Source organism: Adiantum capillus-veneris, chromosome 24 (genome assembly GCF_014529385.1).
Source record: "Adiantum capillus-veneris isolate H3 chromosome 24, ASM1452938v2, whole genome shotgun sequence".
Lineage (NCBI taxonomy): Eukaryota > Viridiplantae > Streptophyta > Polypodiopsida > Polypodiales > Pteridaceae > Adiantum > Adiantum capillus-veneris.
Genome location: NC_140954.1, coordinates 138,601,713 through 138,617,841, shown reverse-complemented (window position 1 = coordinate 138,617,841; position 16,129 = coordinate 138,601,713). Strand labels below are relative to the sequence as shown.

Genomic DNA, 16,129 nt, shown 5'->3' with positions numbered 1-16,129 from the left:
CTCAAAAAGGCAATATTTTTTCCTCATGTTTAGGGCTACGTTTCCCACTTTTCCAAATTCTGACCCTAGCACCCTCAAAACTGACTCTAAAGATGTCCCGGGTCAAAATTTGAAACTTTACAAAAACAATCAAACTAAAACCTTACACTATGGAAAAACTCTAAGATGACCGAATTTTGCTCCAAATGAAAGATATGGTAAATCTTTGCAAAAATAAGTCATATTACATGTTACAAATTAGTTCGAGCGTCCTTGATGGGTTGTTCCCCTAGCCGGTTCCTTTCCTTCCGTTTTGAGTATTGGAGTCATGTTGAGTACTATATATTGACTGCACAGTTCAGTAGTGGGTATACTCAGCACAAGTACAAAGGACAGTTTTCTATGAAGATTATAAGAAAGCAAGTTACAACAGTAGGAGTATATGTGCTCTTCCGCGTCTATATGCAGTTTGGAATATGTATTGGATTGTACCTACAGGCTTGATCTTGGCAGATGCAAAAAGTGGCCAACATTTGGTTTGAGCTTGAGTAGCTAGGTCTTTGGACCTCGACGGCTTCTTTGGCAAACATGATCCTCTGAGTCAGGTGAGGATCGTTCGGGTCTTTCTTCGCAGTCCGAGTTTACCGATGGTGTGATTTTCCAGTTCCTTGAGATTCAAGTTTTGCTAATCAATTGCAAAGGAATAAATTTCACTCTAGGTTATCTCTGATTACTTCATTAGCGTAGGAGCCAAAATCTCAATGTTGCGCGCTCATTAACCCACGTGGCGCACTTTCAAACAAGATCCATCGTTTTACTGCGATAAGTGCGAACGAAGCTTTGTGTGTGAGCAGTCACTACGGGCTCATCTCACGAACTCATCACACCACCACTAATGTGCTGACTGCGAGCGCGATTTTACCAGCAACAACGACTTGCGCCATCACCATGCTTCCAAACGACACCGAGCCCCGTAAAGCTAGCTTCGTCTCTGCCCTCACCAAGCACGTACGTTCTTATTCAACTCTAATCTTCATGCGTTATTCTTTACAAGCTCTCAATCTCATCAAACATCTCTTAGCTAGTTTCGGGTTGGATCAATATCTATCATGGAGAGAGAGAGAGAGAGGGGGGGGGGGGGGGGGGGGGGGGGGGGGGGGGGTGGGGGGGGGGCTGGGTTAGCATGATTTGTTGGGGATATAACACTTCTCCTAATTATGTTTACAAGGGTATTCTTCGAAGATATTACCAAGCTTTGTTTTGCAGGTCTGTAAATTAGACAAGATCTATGTCTGATTCTTGTCTCTATCTATTGCGTATCCTGCATCCCTACTAATGCGATCGCAAGTTATACATGGGTTTTTGCAGATTGAAATGGGTAGCTATTACAACATAAGCAACCAACAGATGTTGCGCCTTGTTCGACAGCTTGAGGTAGACCGTGGTGTCCCCAATCTCTTGACAACACCACAAATAGCTGGATCGCAAGACTGGTAAAGATTTTGTTCCTTGTGCATTGCTTTACTGTCTGAGTTTGAGATCTCGTTTGCATGATCCGCAGGGATGATGATGATGACTCATGCGATAAATCAACAATTTATGCTACTGAAGCTTCCTATAATGGCAGCTGCCATGTGTGCCCAATTTGTGACAGAGGTTTTGAAAGACTAATGAGCCTAAATCAGCATCTTAACTCCAATACTCATGAGCCATCTGAATTTAGAGGCAAAAAATGCTGCAACAAATTTATAGGTCTGTAATTGGAAACGCTCTCGTGTTCTTTCAAATTCTTGTTCTTATTCCGATCCTCACTATGGCTAGAATGGATATGCTTGTAGTACATATTTGGGCTATGATTACTTCGATAGCGTAGGAGCCAATTTCAAATCCTTGGCCTCTCAATAACCCATGTGGTAGAGCTTTAAAATGCATGTCTCCCTTTATTTATCATCGTGCGGTTTCTTAAATTGCAGTGAATCTTATCGCAAATTTATATAGCAATTGTTGCGATTCTCTATGCACTCGCAGATTCAAACAATGATTACGACAATTAGTAGCAGTTTCACCTCAGCTCTCCACTCCTATGAGCAGATGCTAAGTGATGGCTTCTTTGCTGATGTCGTTACTTACTCTTTGCATCTTGAAGGCCTTCAGCATCACCCAAAATCTTGACATCAACACACAAATTCATGATGAGATTTCCAGCCCCAAGGGCTATTGAGAGGAGATATTGTGCTTGGCAGTACTTTGGTCGTATGCCAGATGTGGTGCGCTTGAGAAAGCCCAAAAACTGTTTGAGGAGCTTCCTGCCTGAAATTTTGCTTCTTGGAATGTAGTGATTTCAGGATGCTCTAGATTGTTCTCAGTAGACGTAATCACCTGCGCATGCATCTTGAAGGCATGTGGCTCTATGCACAACAAGAGCAGGGCTAGAAAGATTTCGTGCTTGGCACTACCTTGGCCGATATGTATGTCCAATGTAGTGCGCTTGAGAAAGCACAAAAATTGCTTGAGGAGCTTCATGTCTGAAATGTCACCTCTTGGAATGCATTGAATGTAAGATGTGCATAACAAGAGCAGAGCCATAAAGCTCTAGGCTATTTTCAACGGATGCAAATGCTTGGAATGCTCTGGTCGTGGGATACGCACTACAGAAGCAGGGCCAGAAAGCTCTAGTCTATTTTCAGCTTCTTGTCCGGAATGTTACCTCTTGGAATGCACTTATTGCGGGGTGTGCGCAACAAGAGCAGCGCCAAAAATCTCTAGGCTTTTTCAGCGGATGCAAAAGCAAGTGTACCTCTCAAAATTCAGTCACCTATACTTTTGTCTTGAATTCTACGCTTACATACTAAAGGCATGTGGCTCTACACAAGTGCTCGAGGAGATTCCTGTCTGGAGTGTGGACTCTTGGAATGCACTAATTGCAAGATTTGTCCCACATGGGCAGGGACAGAAAGCTCTAGTTTTTTTTCAACAGATGCAAAGTGAGGGCCTCTCTACATTAATCACCTTAGCATGCATCTTCAAGGCATGTGGCTCTAAGCAAGATGCTGACATGGGCACAAAAATTCACAATTGTATTGTTAGTCAAAGGCTATTGAGAAAAGATGTCGTGCTTGGTACTGTCTTGGTCGATAAGTATGCAAAGCGAGGGTCTCTCTCCATATGCAATTACCTTTGCACGTACCTTGAAGGCATGTGGCTCTACACAAGATGCTTATATGGGCACAAAAACTCAGAAGTATATTGTGAGTCGGAGGCTATTGAAGAAAGATGTCGTGCTTGGCAATATTGTCTTGGCCGATATGTATGTCAAATGTGGTACGCTTGAGAAAGCACAAAATGTGTTTGAGGAGCTTCCTATCTGGAATGTCATCTCTTGGAATGTGCTAATTCGAGATATGCGCAACAAGAGCAAGGCCAGAAAGCCCTATGTTGTTTCCAGTGGATGCAAAGCAAGAATCCTTCATCCACGTGGCATCGACCATCCAAACGGCAAGTGCTTGCTCGCTTTTTTAATGGCCTTCATCAGTCGACTTGTCAAGACGTGTAGCTATTGAACTATTCCTGCTCTAAACTACAGTTTCGGCCCTCTGACGTCTTTCTCATCGCAAACTGAGAAATCGTCAAAATTACAGCCTTTCAATGAAAACAAGGGAGATCAGCTTCCTTTGTTCTTTTTTGGTACCTTCACAGAAAAACCACAAGATGGGTAATCACTTCGAATCCATGCAGGATGCTGGCAAGGAAGTTCGTCAAGGCTGTTCTAAGCATACGCAAGCAGAAGGCCTTTCTCCAATGCAATCATCTATGGAAGCAAGCACCTATGCTAGAATCTTGAGAGACTTTGTAATATGCTGACATGGGTGAGAGAATTTATGATGAGAGTGCTAGTTAGTCACAAGCTATTCAGAAACAGGTTGTTCTTAGTAGGGCTTTTCTTTATATGCATGGCAAATGTGGTGCCCTTACAATGTCCACAGTAAGGCAAAAAATCCACTAACAACTCTAGGGAAGAAGCAATACTCGTGAAACACATCAAGCAGACTCACAAAAGCATGAGAAGTTCTCATGTCCGATCTGTCATCACTATTACAGATATGCCCAACGTGGCTATTTCAAGGAAGTAGTTTTTTGTTCTCATGGGATAGCGAAGGCCACTTTCCAATTGTTTCAATGCAATCACTTACGCTTGCACATTGACGGTGTGTAGTCTTATGAAAGACATTGACATGGGTGAGAGAATTAATGATGAGATTACTAGTCACGGGCTGTTGCAAAAAATTATCATGCATCCTGTGATCTAGAGTGTGGACTCTTGGAATGCATTAATTGTAAGATTTATCCTATGGGGGCAGGGCCAAAAAGCTCTAATTGTTTTCAACAAATGCGAAACGAGGGCCTCTGTCCAGATGCAATCACCTATGCATGCATCTTGAAGGCATGTGTCTCTACGTAAGATGCCCAACATCATTGATGCAAGGAAGTGCATCAACGAGAGACATTCAATCCCACGGTGAATAACCATTATCATTTTTTTATTTTTCGCACTGAGAACGCAGTTAATGAATGCATTAAAAATTGCACGCTGCCGTGGGAATGACACGTTCCCTCATATTATAAAAAATTGGGGAGGATTGTGCAAACTCCCCCATGTAAGGAGACTTGCATGTTTTTTTTTTTGAAACATGAAAATGAAACAACAAACAATTAATAACATTGACATCTTGTATGATCACGAACGTTGAGCTTGACAAAATTCTAACCCTCCTTGTGATTTTTTGCGAGATACCCCTTCGAAGCACTACGATCAATATCCCATTTTTGCAAAGATTAACGCCTTTGAACCACGGCAATCGGTATCCCAAACACTCTCAGGTAAAAAAATCTAACACGCTTTGATGGAATCTCTCTCCGTGTTTCATTTTCTCTCGTATTAAAAAAAACAAACACCCTTTGATGAACTCTCTTACTCTCTCTCTCTCTCTCTCTCTCTCTCTTCATTTTGAAGTCTCTCCTTCCATTTAATAAATATCTTAGACAAATTAATAGCATCAAATAAACGATATTTTTTTCATTTGAGAAGTGCTAAAATGACATATATAGTTTTCGATATTTTAGTTAATCTTAATTCGATACGTAGTTTTCGATATTTTAGTTAATCTTAATTCGATACGAACGCAACTGACGAAGCACTCTAGTTTCTTTCTGGTGGTACTCAATTCTCTTTTTCTAGGATTGAGGAGGAAGGAGACTTCCTATCTTGGGGGTAGTTCTAAGCTTTAGCTGTGGAGCTTTCAATGACAATGTTTCCAACTGGCTGGCACGACTAGATCATGCAGTGGGGAATGTACATAACCTATCGGAGAATGTGCAACACATGGCCGCAGATGGAGTGGGTACTGCTGAGAGCGATAACGAGATGGTGTCACTTCCTCTCAATGGCCCAACTAATACAAAGCTCCACGCCTAGTGTATCACTGCCTCCAAGCAGGCAGTGCCAACAAAGTACAAAAACTTAGCACTGCGATAGGCAAAAACCCCTGTGAAGAGTAAGCAGAGCATGCTTGTGATGATAAGCTTCTTTGCTCTCCATCATGTTCATGCCCCTCTCATGACATCATAGCCTGCCCTTCTATGTTCCTAAACGGCTTGTAAATCGTTAGCACAAGAGCTTGACCCTGATGTTGCAGCAACGTCACTGGTCAATCAAAGCTGCCCTCACATGCTCCTTGAGGGTTGATATTACTGCTTCATCAACATTTAATTCCTAACCAACCTATGCAATGCGGCTAGCCTCTCACTCTCTCAGACTCCGTCAATTTTGTCAGGGAATTGGGAGGAGCTACAGGGGATAAACGTCAACTAGAGACACACTTTAGTTCAACAGAACAATACATCTATAATTTGCTGCACCCATTGCATTTTGCAACAGTGTTCGACGCAAGGAAACTATTTCCAACAGTACTAACAAAAAAGAAAACAGGATATTTACAATAGGAACTACTCATAGCGCTACAATAGAAGCTACAAGGTTGAACTCTAGCGCACGATATCTACTGCCTGTTGAAAGCTGACGGGAAGCGTACCAAGATTGAGGCCATCTCCAAAGTTGAGGGCTTTAGCAGACATCTCTATGGTGGACCTTCCAAAATGCATGCTGACACATACCTTGCGTGACTTGTCTTTGTGAAGATCCTGAGATATATCTATGACAATGTTTCCTTCCAAAGTACAGTCAGTGCCAGTGGTATAGCGAGGGCTTTCCTCTGTAGTACTGAACAGTTGCAACAACAATTTCTTCTGCCCATGGAGAGAAGGATAAAACACATGATCCACATTCTGCTCGAATAGCACAACATCCCCTACCTTGACATAAATGAAAAAGGCATGGTCGCAATCGGGTTTAAAATCATCATTGATTACAAGGTATTCCATTGGATCTGTCCCATAAACAAAATTCCTCCGGCACCGGCACCGAACACCATATGTTTTCCTCGAAATCCTGCATGTTACTGGCTCCTTAGACATGCAAAACAATACAGCGCCTTGACAGATAGCGCTGCCTGGGTCTGGTGGGCTTATTATCAATTTAACCCTTGAATCAAATGCTTGATGAACTCTCTTGATAAAAAATAAGGCGATGCTGAAAATCCTCCTACCATAAATATTGCTTGGAGATTAAGACCCATATGCTGCTCCAACAGCTCAATCACTTTGTCCACCTCGGGGTCCATGATCATCTTCAGATCTTCTCGTGTAAATACGATTTCTCCATGGCCATTGTCTCTCCTTTGACCAGTTTCCTTGTCCATTTTCTTCCATGCTTGGGCAAGCTTCCATGGCAAGTCAATCTCCAGCTGCGTATCTACTCCACTATAAGTAAACTTCTTACTTTGCCATTCACTCAGAAGCTTCATCCTGTGATTAGCATTGTCTTGTAAGAAGTCTAACAAGCAAGGAATTTTCTTCGCAAGCGCACGCAAGTAATGCTCATCAACAAAGATACCACCACCAAGGCATCCTACACTCCTTGCAACCTCTTTAACCTCCAAGTGTCTACTGGCTACTTTCTCATGAATCACCAGGTCAATCGTAGCCCCACCCACATCCATAACAGCAAACTTGTCCCCATCTCGCAAGAAGGCATACCTAGCTCTGTGCAAGCAATGGAGCGATGCAGCCTCTGGCTCCAGAATGATTCTTAAAGGATGGAGGCTTGGACCATCTGTACTAGAGGTAGAATTGAGCACACCCTCTGAGAGCCCCACCTTGTATGCGTATTGTTTCATTTTCTGTTTTGCTTGTTCTGCCCACATGGCAGGCACGGTGAGGCACCATTGAATATCACGCCTTTGAAGCTGAGTGCCATACCTGCCTCTAAGATGCTCAAAAGCAAAGTCGGAGAGATATTTAAGATAATCTATCATAAGGGAATCAATGTCAAGACCCTCAGGAAGACGCTCACAACTCCATGTGGGTGAATATGGTGCGCCAGCTTGGTGGGCAAGGTAGAGCTTGAAGCAGCTCACAAAAGCACCACCATCTGGAAGCACGTTAGCACATGTAATTTTATCACGGCTAACATGGCTGCTGCCCGCATGATTACTTTGCTGACACGACGAAGAAGACGACACTATGTCACTAACTCTAAGCCGTTTAGGCGGATTTTCTGGCTCAGCAAGAGCCCTTTGGAAGGCGACCAGGGCAGGCCAGCCCCATTGCCCCACAACATAGTTAGTAGCGGAAGCAGGGGAGCTACATTTATAGAAAAGGCTTGTTTGGGTTTTGCAATAGCGAGCTGATGCGGCTGCTTCGGTCTGTGAAGGCCAATCCAAGTTTGTGTGAATCTCAATGGGGTCGTTTCTGTGTGCGTAAGCGAAGCCGGAGAAGGTGGTGCCCAAATCCAAGGCCACCATGACCTTAGCTGAAGCCTCCAAGCCGGGACACAGAAATTGACACTAAGTACCAGTTTATCGCGATAGACTAAGCAGAGGGATATTGGACCATCTTATCAAAAAATTTGAATTATCAGTTGTTTTCAACATGATGCAAGAGGACCATCCAGTAAGTTTGAGCTCAAAACAACACAAAATGAAGGAGATAGACCAACATCTCATTGACAGGAATCTGGAAAAGTGGGAGTTGATCTAAAAAGGGGTCACGTGACATTCATTTGAGGTGAAAATGAGATCAGATCATGTGCAAGGTATCGAAAACCAATTGGTGGAGGCACAACTGCAAAATAGGACCTTGGTAAAAAAAAAGGTTAGTCTATCGCGATAGACTAAGCAAAAGCTGCAAATGAACAGATTTTGAGCCTGGGCTTATAGAGTAACCTTACATGCCTTGTGAGCATACACCACACCAAATTTCAAGGCATTTGGACTTGTTCTCCTTCACCAACAACATCAATTTGAAGCCGCCAAAGTCGCACAATGGAAGAGCTTGTCTATCTGCTAACATTTTACCTTAACTAATCTTGGGACTAAGAAGGCTCATCTAGATGCATGATTAAGTAATAATCAATTTAGGAGAGTAGTACTATGTTTGTGCATTAACTGTTAATTGTGAATACAGGATCTATGGAGGCTTCTCCGAGAAGGCAAGAACCTGGCAACGGAAGGTGCAGTACCCTATGCACTTCTACCCAATTCCTTAAAGCCAGCAGCCACCTGGATACCTGCAGATGTGCAACAGGCAGCAGCCTTTCAGATCTATCAAGGTTCATATGTGGATGACAAAAGAAACTTAGTGGATACAGTGATGATTCCCAAGGAGGCAAAGAATTACTTGAAAAGATCACCGCAAAGGTCATGGCTCAAAAAAGTTGGCTTGTGGAACTTTGTATCACTACCACCAGTAGGGATAGATTTCAAGAGGGTACAACATCTAATAGAGACTATCCAAGAAGATGGAACTTGCAGAGTGGCAGGCATGGATAACGAAGTGATGGAGATCCAGATTACCAAAGAGATCATCAAAGAGGCATTGAAATTGTCAGATCAAGGAGCCAACATGAGAGAAAGAAGGAAAAATCTCACAGTCTACTTGCAAAAGTCCAAACTACCTTCTTTCGAACTCATAGCAAACCCGGAAGTAACAGAACTGACATAGATCTACATTCAGTGTTTGTTGAGCTACAGCAAAAGACCGCCAAGATACACTACACCACACGGGAGCATCTCAACCCCACTGACATGGGCTATGGGAATGACCCATGAGTTCTATATAGATCATGCGTCATATCTGTTTGAAGAAATGACAAAGCTAAGGTAGGACAGACCAAATTACATTGCAGGAGGAGAAGTCCTAACCAGAGTAATATACCATGCCATAGGCGCGGCAGATCAGTTGCCACTTGCCCCTCATCAGAACCACTGGCTGGTATTAAGGGAGAATATCGAAGACAGATCACAAACGAAAGTACCGGCCTCTATTAACACCATTGGAGAACGCAAGCTGGAAAGAGTAACAAGAAGTACACAAGAAAAGATGGAAGAAGAGAGAAGAACCCAAGAGGAAGATGTCCGACTAAAGAAGCGGAAAGCGGAAATGGAAAACAACACCAGGTTGGAGAAGATAGCAAAAATGGAAAGGATGCTAGAAGGATTTGCTCTAGAAAGATCTCTACAAGGCGATGCAGACGCCACTTGGAAACCTTCTAGTAGCACTTACACACTGAGAACGAAGAATAGAAACAACCCAGCTTTTGAGTTGGACTCGTTCGAGAGGTACATCCAAGAAAGAAATGCTAGGGACGAACCAGAATTGCTACTAGAAGAGGAGGATCTCCAAACTTTGAGAGATCAGTTGAGGCCAACTTCACGTGATCAGGAAACACCGCCGCCATCTCCAAGGCCAGATACAAGTGAGAGGCAATCTAGCCCACCTGCTGACTCTACTTTGCATTCAGAAAGTTCACATCGGGATGACAGAGTTCACACACCTCCAAGTGAAGAAGAAGAGGAAGAAGAAGAAGAAAGAACAGATGGACACCCAAACACTGGAACCATATCACAAAGTGATAAAGGCAAGCAAAAGGAGGTGGATCAGACTAAAGATAAAGCTTCCTCCTCTCAAGAAATTGAGCTGGAAGCTACTATATATAGATGAAGATTTGCAGTCAATGGCGATAATACTAAACAAAACAAGACTGCACAGTCAATGGTTAGCTGATCAGAACCGGTCCAACAAGATGAAGTTACAAAAAACCCATGAGGAAATTCTGAGACTGCAAGAGAAAAGGGAGGACACTCTAAAGCTGATCAGCATCATAGATGCTGAGATCTTGGGGCTCAAAGGCACAGTAAATCTCCTCAAAGACAATTTACAGGAGTCGGAAGACTTCAATGCCATATGTGAGGATACAATAAACGTATTCCTTGAAGATGTCAGTGACAAAGATGAACACATCCAAAAGTTGGAAAAAGAAAAGCAAGATGCGTTGGAGACCATCAAAAGTTTGCAAGTCGTCATCGATGACTTACAAATTGAAGTCAAAGATTTGAGAGCAGTAACAGATATACAAGCAAGAGAAATCGAACGAGCTAAGAAGCAAAAAATGTTGCTACCAACACCACCGATAGTCCACCTAGAAGAAGAAGTAGCTGCACTGAAAAGGGAGCTAGAGTTGGAAAGAAAACAACGTTTAATGATTGTTGAAAGTGCGCTTAGAGTAGAAGATCAACTACAAAGACAAATTTCAGACTTACAAAGTGAAAAACAACCAGGAGCAGCTCCTGACAGTGAAATGGAAAGCATTGTTTCCAAATCACTCAGGGAAGAAAATGAAAACTTGCACATCAGGTTAAAACAGTTAGAGGAGTCTGCCACTCAAAAAGAGATGGAATTTCAAGCTCTACAAATCAATAGTAGAACAATGGTTGCGTAAATCTCAAGTCTACAAACTGCAGGGCAACACCAAGGACAGGTACGAGTGCACCTGGAGCAAGCAACAACGAATTTGGTTGGACTCGCCGAAGTATATGGGGGTCAAGATGAGTACGAGGAAGATTCAGATGAACAGGAGGAACCAGATACACAGACTGATCAAACCGGCTCCAAAGACCAAGAGACAAAAGAAGATTCAGTCACGAGATTGGAAGAGCAGAGGCTGGCCAAGCAGATGGAAAAACAAACAGAAATGATATGGTACAAGGCAATGCAACTCGAAAAGGAGTTGCTACAAGGGCTTTCCAGATCGGGCAAAACAGCGGCAGAGCTACGAAAGGAATGGAATGCACCTATGTTACCCTATGCTCTGCTGAAGTACGAAACTCTAACACATCAACGACAGCTCGAAAAAGAAGAACAAGTGCCAGTGTTTGAAGGAGAAGTACAGGATCGGGAACAGCAAAACAGAATAGTAGACAGCCAGCCAAAGTGGAGGCGTCAATGGCTCTTGGATCATCCTAATAACCTGATCCACTTAGTCAATGCACCGCCTGAGCTGAGGAATGACAAAACTTTTTGCCCAACTCCCCGAACATACACCTACAGCCAACATAAAGCACTACAGAGCAGAAATCCGACATGGCTAAATTATCTAGTAATGCCAGAGCCAGCAGAGGGAGAGAGAATATTCGGTTCTTGCATGGTGAAAACCCTACAGGGCGCCATCGCAGAATTCGGAGGCTCTCCCGATCTATCCTGCAAAATGCTATGTAAAATAGCTCGAACATTTTTGGCCTGTCTCACAGTCTTCTCAGAAAGCTGGACATCAGAGTATATGAATACTGAAAGAAGAATCTCAGAGTTGTCATACGATCTAAGTGGGCCACCGACAGAACCAGTATTGTATGCCTACTTCAAACGGCTAATGTTTCTACCAAGCTACCATCTCCAAACCTTTGAAGAAGCATTTTACATAGGCTTCTTCATGTACAAGTCAAAAAATTTTGGCCCATTAATGGCAAGCGAGTCTATGCGATATGATGTGTTTCTACATCAAATCAACCAAGAAAGACGACAACGACAATGAAGACAAAGACAATCATGTCGTGGTAGACATGAATTAGGAGGGGGGGAGTGTTGGAGCCCCATTGGTCCAACTGTTGTAATGAGCCCATCTTGTAAAGCATATCAAATTCCCATTTTATGTCAAAGACGTCTTATCATTTTGATCCATTCGTCTGGGTTATGTAAAGATTAATCAGTTAGTCAAGACTCAGATTTGTTCCCACTTTGTAATAATGAGTAAGAGAACCCCATGTATATTTTTGAGCTAAGGTGACTAAAGTATAGAAGTCACCTTAGAACCATTTTTTAACAACATTTGAATATTAATCCTGTGTCGTACGAGTCTGAGAGAGAGAGAGAGAGAGAGAGAGAGAGAGTGTCTTATCCTCTTTGCTACGCGCTTCTCCCTCACTGGATTCACGACGCGACCACACCATCGTGGTAGTCTCTCCGAGAGCTACGTGCCCACGCTACGCATTCACCGTTTCGAGTTGATCGCGATCGATCCTTCCTCGAGCTTGTTTTGCTTGTAAGTAGCACAAATGGTGTCTGTTTTCAATAATCAAGTGCTTTATGGAATGAGAAAGAGATTAGCTACACATAGATACTCATAAACTTAAGTTTCGCCCACTTTTGGATTATGACCTGTTAGTCTATCGCGACTGTATTCGAGATAACTAGGGTTCAAATCTGGTGAGATTAGACTTATAGGTAATTATATCCTAGTGAGAGGATGGTGCCTAGTAAGTTTGATGCGATTCCGAGTTCATTGGACGTGTAAACTGTGTTGTGAGCGTTTAGGGATAGAGTGGGTTGCATTCTACCAGGGTTAGTGATTGATGCATCATAAAAGTGCGTATGTGTAGATTGGTCTCAGCCTGACAAGCTAACAAGATTGCCTACGTGCACCTACGGGTTAGTCGTGTCATCGGATGATAAGTATGTTGTCTGTGTCGTGCTCGTGAGTATGAACAGGGGAGTAGTTTTGCCCTAAAACACACTAGCACATAAAAAAGGGGTTCAAACTTAAGTTCAAGCCTCAGTTGTTGTGTTTGTGTGGGATATTAAGAAAAGGATTTAAGTTAAGTTCAAGCCTGACATGCCTTGCCTAAACTAGCAACTGGACATACTCAAACTTAGTTCAAGGCATAGCACAAGGATGTGAGGTTCAAACTAAAGCTCAAGACTTGCTTGTTGTTGCTCTGTAGGGTACTAAGATAACGATTGAACTTAGGTTCAAGCTTCACATCCCTCAACTAAGCTAGCATGTGGGCATGAGGCTCAAAAGTAGCTCAAGGAGATTCTATTGTGACTAGAGGTTGGTATCATAAATTTATCCTTAACAGATTTCCATAGCCTCAACACATAGCTATATTGCTTTGTGTATATACACTGTACAGTGACCAAAATGGATGATAACTTTAGAAGTGTTGATATGTAAGAACAATGATTTAATAAATATCACTTCCATCAAATATTGCACCACTCAAAACAATATATTTCAAGACATTTTAAAGAGAGAGAGACCAATGGATTCAAAAGCATCATTGAAGACTATAGTATTAAGAAAATGAAATAACAAATGAGAAACAAAAATGGACTTGTTTACAAGCCCTGCTAAAGCATTTTTTGTGTTGAGGGGATCTCAAATGAGGATGATGTTTAGAAAAATGAAGAACAAAAGGATATTAACAAGCACCCTTAGTTGTGTAGGCAATTCATAATCATGGGGCTAACCCAGTACATATGTAGTCCTAGTGACACGTTATTTATATTTTTGGGCTTTTTTGAATTGTCAATTCCAAATAGTACATCTTGTATTCTAGCATCACCTTGCATTCCTAGACAAAAAAGTGATTCCAGCATAATTCACATATTGTGATTCCAAAAAGTCTCCATCCAAGTGCCAGTGTTTGTGCTCCTCAAAAAAAAAATTGAGTCCTTTCAAAGAGAGAGATCAAAACTTTGGAGGAGACATGAAGAATGTATCTTCAACTATCATCAAATATGAAACTTTTCAGCACGTAGAAAAAAATTATTAACTTCACCATATCATCATATACCAAACTTGTCAACCCACAGACCAAGATGAAGCAAAAATTACCAGGCTTGGAGCTAGACTAACGAGTCTCTAGTTGAAGAGGATCACATCAATTTTAGCATGGTGAGGTAGAGACTTTTGATAATGGTTTAGCTAGAAAGAGTCCTGTTAGAGCACTCATGAGGATTGAAATTGAGTCTTCATATCATGAGGCCCAAACTAATGAGCTATAGACTTATGAAGATTGCTATTAATTAGAAAGGGTTTTTCAAGTTTTTCTAACTCATGAGGCTTGAACTTAAGTTCAATCCTCAATGAAGTATACAAGAATTTTGCATGTGTTTTCAAGCTTGAAAGAGTCTTACTAGAGTGCTCATGAGGCTTGATTATCGAGTCTCTACGTCATGAGGCTTAAGAGTCAAGAGACTTATAATGTAGAGACTTTAAAAGATGAATTTCAATTAGAAATAGTTTTCCAATACTTCTCTAGCTCATGAGGCTCTCACGCTTAGTGCTATAGATTTTCTTGCAGATAGTCTCTAAGTAGAGAGATTCCTCTCATGAGGATTAACAATTGAGTCTCTAGGTAATGAGTATCAAAATCCTCATGACATGGAGACTTTTGAAGATGGCTTTCAACTCGTTTTGCAAAAAACTATATATCTTCAGGTTCTCAAACTTAACATGATCAACACTCTTGTAGATGATTCATAGCTAGAAAGAGTATGGCTAGAGTGCTCATGAGGTTTGAAAAGTGAGTCTCCTAATCATGAGATTCAAACTTAAGTTCAAGCCTCATGATCTAGAGACTCAGATAGGATTGTAGATGGGTTCCACCTTAGGAGAGTCACATTAGAGTGTTTATGATGCTAAGAAATCAAGTCTTTAGGCAATGAGATGCAAGCATAACTTCGGGCCACATGAGGTAATGACTCAATTCAAGACTTGTGAGATACAAACTCTTTTAGACAGTTGTAGGTAGAAAGAGCTTTACTAGAGTGCTCATGTGGATTGGCTATTGAGTGTCCAATGCGGGAATAATAATCCACATCATCACCTAATCCGCATCCTAGTGGCACAAGGGCCTACATTCCAATGAGCATTTTGTGGATTTGTAATTTCCCAACATTCCTGTATATAATTCCACCCCTTGTACTCAATTACCAACGGCTTCTTTTTAACCCATCAATTCTTGTAATCTCTCTTGTGTACCTTTATCTATGTCTTAACAACCTCTATCTCTCCATCTCTCAAATTCCTTCTCTCTCTGAGGCTCTTGCCTCTTGTACATGGTATCATGGTCGCAAAGAAGAAAATCTTGCTCCCCTTTGAGAAGCCCCATTGTGTAGCCTCTACACATACCCTTGGTAGCAACTACCCTTGTGAAGAGTCCCATCACACAGCCTCCTATGATTCTTCTACTTTGGGCAACAAATCTTGTCCCGACCCTTTGGGCTTCTTGTAATGAGCTGCTATGGAGCATCATCTTGTGCTTTCAAGCCCGAAATTTCCCGGCTCCTCCGATCTTGCCTTAGTTTCCACACAAGGTGCAGCCCCTTCTTGCGCCAGTCTCATCATGTGACCTCAAGCATGGTTTGCAAGCTTTGTTAGGGTTCCTAGCTACTTGCAGGCATTGGAGAGAACCTCTTGGTGGTTGCCTCCTTCATATATGCCATGATGAAGTGGAGCTCCTCAAGCCTACCCATCCCCTTGCCACTGATGTTGTTGGTTCCGCTACCATCATTGAGGCCAACCTCCTGTGGTTCAATGTACCCAATCAGGATTGTTGCAAGCGTTGTCCATGCTACCTTTGAAATTACTTGTTTGGTTAAATCTGCACAAAATCGGTCCCTTGCAGGTGCCACCAACCCAATAGTATCGACCTGATTGTTTGCACCACCAAAGCCTTCATTGGCATAAACTGATTACAAGCTGCATGCCAAGCTCATGAAGGTCCTGCTCTCAATGTAGTCAAGCATGTTTGTGCTTTTGTTGCTGATGTGAATGTCATGATTCCACATTTACCTGCTTGTGCCACTACTGCACCAATGTCCCAACTTGCCATGCCTCCACCCTTGGAGACCGGCATTCGCTCCCTTCGAATGCCACTACTGAAGGTGTTGAGGGTGATGGTGATGCTACCATCAT

The 16,129-nt window shown here is 42.3% G+C and overlaps 2 pseudogenes; one reads left to right on the top strand and one right to left on the bottom strand.

The window, feature by feature from the left end:
• The first annotated feature begins 455 nt into the window (after positions 1-455).
• LOC147427238 (uncharacterized) lies at positions 456-1,739 on the top strand (annotated as a pseudogene).
• A 4,147-nt stretch (positions 1,740-5,886) lies between these two features.
• LOC147427237 (uncharacterized) lies at positions 5,887-7,898 on the bottom strand (annotated as a pseudogene).
• Positions 7,899-16,129: the final 8,231 nt, after the last annotated feature.